Source organism: Anneissia japonica, unplaced genomic scaffold (assembly GCF_011630105.1).
Source record: "Anneissia japonica isolate Jap-2015-1 unplaced genomic scaffold, ASM1163010v1 scaffold288012_len1326614_cov192, whole genome shotgun sequence".
NCBI lineage: Eukaryota > Metazoa > Echinodermata > Crinoidea > Comatulida > Comatulidae > Anneissia > Anneissia japonica.
In genome coordinates, this window is record NW_022756612.1 from 180,984 (window position 1) to 186,830 (window position 5,847).

The window sequence follows — 5,847 nt, forward strand, 5'->3', positions numbered from 1 at the left end:
TATTAGAGATTGATATGTACAAAATAGGCCAACATATAATTATTTTGAATTTTTTTTTTTATCTCCCTGACGAATTATGGTTTTTCTCCCCGACAAGGGTGGGGGGAATGTAGGCCTCTCCGACAGGGGGATGTTTCCCCCTACCCTCTTCCCCTAGTGTACTGTTTGTACACTTGTGAAAATGTTGATAATGTTGAACGACCCCTGTTAATTGTTAAAGAAAATTACCGACGAAACTTGCTTTTCTTGAGTTCTGATTTTCATTTCAAAGCTACTACTGTAGTCCTATTGAAATGTTTTGAGTTTTAAAGTTTTATTTGGTAGGCCCACTACACTGTCATGCCATGGTCTTATGATAGAAATTTAAAATAATGTACAGCATTTAATTGAAATGAGTTGAATTTTTAGGGTTACTATTTCAATTAAACACCGTAAACAGTGTTTGTTTAGTAATAATAATAAATGTTAAATAATAATAATTTGCTTTTGTTATTGTTTTGGTCCTTTTTCGGCCTCTGTTATTAATGTTTGAGCTATGGAGAATATTGTACTGCACCATGTACATATTTTCCGAAATAAAGACGAAATGAAATGAATAAATAAATAATAAATAATAAAAAATAAATAATAAATAATAAATAATAAATAATAAATAATAATAATAAATAATAAATAATAAATAATAAATAATACATAATAAATAATAAATAATAAATAATAAATAATAAATAAATAATAAATAATAATAAATAATAAAAATCATATATTATTATTAGAGACTAGAGCGCCGAACACATTAATTATGCCAAATGCCGATTATATATATTTTAAAATTATATTAATGCCGATCACGTACATTGGTATACAGTCCTGTACTCCTTTACGTGTAAACGATTGAGCACAAAAATGATGACATCATCATTACCAACCTACTTAACTCGTGTCGTCAGAGTAATTTGCTAAGGGTTGGGAGATTACCTTTACAACACCACTACCACTACTCTCTAGTAACACTCAGCTCTGGTGAAACGTAAAGATGTATTTTGGCATGTTAGTATACCGAATGGAGATCGCATTTTACATTGAATAGGCCTACCTATGTCAGTTTACTTCAGCACATCTTACATGTTTATGTCGCATATAAACAAACGATTCTGTGTAATGGTATAGTTGTTAGATCTGTGGGGATTTGAAAGTACATTTCCATCTAGCTAGGGCCTGAACTAGGCGGCGGCCTAGCAGCTAGGGCCTAGGCCGAGAGAGTGTCTCTTCCAGCGTTGGATTTTGCTGTCACGACTTCACGGAACTTACATGTTTCAATGGTTGCGCTTTGGATTCTTACAACTTCTTACTGATTATAGAATATACGTGAACTACTAGCTATCAATATTATAAGTGGTTGGAAATGAAGAATTCAAGGTTACTGTTATCTTTTGCAAAAGGTAGGCATATGACACTTGTTGAATGAGTTTTATTTACAGAATCGGATCAGCAGAGCTGGACACGAGGCTATAATATATTTCATGATGATCAGATGAGGATGTTTGCTACTACTACCCATCGCCCTATAGGCCTAGGCCTAGACCAGCTAGGCATCGGGTTGGGCAACTACTATGTAGGATCCTTGACAATCAGACACATTTTCTTCTGGACAACCACTGCAGCTGCGTTTTTAGGCTGTATCATCAGCTAAAAAATCTAGGCTACAGTATATTGTGGCAGTGTATTCATTATTTGTTCTGGATCATCAGGGACTGTAACAGTAGTCAGTAGTAGTCTAACCGTAGCAAGCCTTAGCCTACTAATTAATTGCTAATTGAAAAATGTAAAGTGGTAGTGTTTTGTCAAGGAGTAAATCCTATAAAAAATCTGTATCACCTCCATCCTCTGCACTTGTTGAATTGCATTGATTTTGCACATTCCGTACAGATTTTGCAGAAAATAGGCTTTGACTTAATATTAATATAACCAATGTATAAATAAAGCCGTTACGATTCTACGTACATATTTTCCTAGGGATTTTCCACTTGAATTTGAGCTAGTTTTTGAGGTCTGTGCAATTAAAAAGACTTTACAGTATGGATTACTGTTAACAGAGAAAAATGGGGCCCTATTTCTTAAAAACATGTTTTGTATCTTTTTTTTTCTCAGCTTAATTTATAGGCTCTGCTTATACCGATTAAATGAGCATGCATATTTGCGAAAGCATAACCACATAACAACAAGTCTTAAGCACTATGTACTGTAACTGGGATAATTACTTTAATAAACAAGCACACTTATATCAGTGGCACACTATCTTACATGTTGTGTTCTCATAAAAAAGTTACTAATACTGGTATGCATCATTTAATTTGTATAGTAATATTCCATTGCTTTTGTGTTTTTTTTTTAAATTTCCATTTAATAATAATAATAATTGTTGACTTATAGCGCATATTGTAGACTAACCTCTATGCACTTTACATTATTACCCCCCGTAATAGTGTAAAGTGTAGGCCATTCTACTTTTTCTGTGTTTTGAATATTCAGTATTTTAAATGCTTTAATTTTTGTATGTTTTATCGAGGGCTCTTAATGATCAGTTCATTTTAGAACTGGATAGGTCACCCTCTTTAAAAATTGTAAAAAAAAAAAAAAAAAATGAACCTACCAGGTACCCACTTGTACTCCTGGGTGGAGAGAGACAACCGTAGATAAAGTGCTTTGTGGTCTAAATAATTTGGGCCATTCTAAGCCATAAAAGCTTTCCCCATGAACCCAGTTACCAGTGATTTTATTTCGGGCCTGCAACCAAAGCGCTATTTGGCTCCTTGGTTCAGGCCCCCTGTTTGTGAACTTCTAGAGCCACCACTGGTTGTAGTTAAGTTAGGTGGCGCTGCACTGCCGCAGGCATGGGTCCCCAGAGGCCCAGCCCAAGTTTCTGATTTCCAATTTGAATGAGGGAAAATAAAGAATTATTATTATTATACTTGCTTTTTTCATGGAATAAATCAAATGCAAATTTGATTCTCTTTTAATTGGCCCATTGTTTCGGTTTTTTGTATATTGTATTATACTGTAATTAATTTTTGAATAATGATTGCAAAGTATTAACAAGCCTGTGAAACCTAGAGTACAATATCAGGACTAGGTCTTACTGTAAATGGTTCTGTAACCACACTTGACCAAAAAGTTTACTGATACTAACCAAAAATCTTATTTAATATGAATCATAAATTAATTCAAATCTCTTCTTAAATTTCACCTTTTTCCATAGTCGCATACTTTTTCAGCACTGTGAGATTGGTATGCGATATAAAAGCTCAAATATTTAATATTATTGTTATACCCAATTGACATGCACTGACGAGGCGTGATACCCGATATGGCTGGAGCAAGCAAAAGTATGTCCTTAAGACCATGATAACCTATTATGAATAGTTTGTTTATTTCATTTATTTCGTAACTTGATAATACAATATTTAGGAGGTGTACCAGATTGCCAATAGCAAAATTAATCACTCTTTGTGGCTCTCAAATGCATCCAACAAAATATAATATAAATAATTATGTATCATAAAATTCATAACTGTAATAGATTACCATAAAATATTTTTAAAACAAATATGTTCATTTATAAAATGCATTAAAATTTTGCCTGGTGTAACAACTTTAGCAGCTCACAATTCTATCCTCACAGGTACAGTATGTAAGTTATAAATAGAAATATTTTAAAAATAATTTGGAAGGAGTTGGGAATTTGTCCAATGGTTTTAAGAGTTTAAACCAAATTGCAGACTATGCTACAGATACAGTATTAGAACTGTTGTACTCTACAAAATAACTTTGTAGAACAGAGCATCAGTCTGGATTATTATTAAGTAAACAGTAATCACAAGTAAACAATTGTTAAATTAAACACTAAACATAGGATGATGGTTGCTAAAAATAATAAATCAATTAGAAAGGTATTCTATGGTACATTATCTCTTTTCAGTTACCAATACTTAAGATCATTCAGCATAATCGGCCGGATTACACAATTATCTGTGTATAGCATAACATCACATCCTTAACTATCATGTTAGCATCCAACAAAATATGATATAAATAATTATCATAAAATTCATAACACTAATAAATTACCATAAGATATTTTTAAAACAAATATGTTCATTTATAAAATGCATTAAAATTTTAAATTAAAATTTTGTCTGGTGTAACAACTCTAGAGCTCACAATTCTATCTTCACAGGTACAGTATGTAAGTTATAAATAATAATATTTTAAAAATAATTTGGAAGGAGTTGGGAATTTGTCAAATGGTTTTAAGAGTTTAAACCAAATTGCAGACTACAGTATGCATTGCTACAGATATTAGAACTGTTGTACTGTACAAAATAACTTTGTAGAACAGAGTATCAGTCTGGATTATTATTAAGTAAACAGTAATTAGAAGTAAACAACTGTTAAATTAAACACTGTACGTAGGATGATGGTTGCTAAAAATAATAAATCAACTAGAAAGGTATTCTATGGTACATTATCTCATTTCAATTATCAATTACTTGAGATCATTCAGCATAATTGGCTGGATTACACAATTTTCTGTGTAAAGCATAACATCACATCCTTAACTATCATGTTAGCATAACATCCCTGTTATGTACCATCACATCACTATTGTGTTATGCTGTTTAGAGTCTCAGAGTAATCCTGCAATCAGTCAATTGAATTATTGTTTGGGTTTTAATTTTAACTTCATGTGCTGATGCTAGTACTAAATGTCAACTATTGCCATCCATCAGCTTACAGTATGCTAACTTATCCTACCTTTAGGCTTTCAGGCATTTCTTGTGCATAGTCGAAAGAATATTGAATAAATGTCATCAGATTTTTTGCCTTTGGGTTAGAATTATTTTTTTAGTCAATTGCATTACGATAATGAGGTTTGAATAATAGTCACTTGTTTTAATAAATGTGTGAATAAAGTATGGAAATTATTTTGTAATATTGGACTGATGTTTACAGAAAATACAAAAACAGCTGACTGTCTTAGGCTATAGTAAAATTTACATTATGTAAAAACATTTTGTAAATGGTAAATAAAAACTAATTTTCCTGATTAAGCCTGTATGTTGTGGTGGTGTCATGTCAAATCCTGAAGGTACTTCCAATGCATTTTAAATGTTTAGCTGCATGTTCCAATCAAAATGAATAGAAATTGTTATTTTATTTAAGGCCAAATAACGAAACATCTCAAACCTTGGTAGCATTATAATTGGGAATTTTTCAATTGGTATACAGGGCACTGTTTGGGACAGTGATATTTTAAAAGTTGCATTCTTTCAGACATTTTCATCCACAGAATTGATTTTGTGTTATGCTATATTGACAAATAATTCTGCATTAATAACTGAATGTTCTTTTTTAAACAATTAAGAATGGTGCCCAGTATGGCAGACCATGGGCAATGTTGATCGTGTTGGGATTCCGTGATTCAAAACAGGGGCTGTTGTACTGTAGAACTACAGGCCCTAATTTTGTTGTTTTTATAATAACGTTTTTTAGTAATACTAGTAGTAGTACTTTACAATGAAGACACTTTGAAGTGCACATAACATGAAACCGACTGTCTCTTTTTGTCCATTGTAATTGTAAATACCAAAAATGGGCGTGTTTACACCAAACATGGTAAATCTGGTCTGATGTGTACGATTAAACGGGATGCTTGAAATAGTTTTTAGTTCCTATGCATGTAATGCAATAGGAACTATTGTAATCACTCTTGCTATTTCCTATGTTTTTTATTGTGTGTAGTGTGTATGTGTGTGTGTAGACATTTATGCAAATGCGCATGCGTCA

General features: G+C 32.2%; 1 protein-coding gene across 1 annotated transcript in view; it reads left to right on the top strand.

Annotated features, from left to right (window-relative positions):
* Positions 1–978: 978 nt before the first annotated feature.
* LOC117124273 (mitogen-activated protein kinase kinase kinase 2-like) overlaps positions 979–5,847 on the top strand; it is a 62,801-nt gene continuing 57,932 nt past the window's right edge. The window contains exon 1 of the mRNA XM_033270437.1: positions 979–1,442. The gene's annotated coding sequence lies outside the window, so the exon portion shown is untranslated. The remainder of the gene's footprint in view (positions 1,443–5,847) is intronic.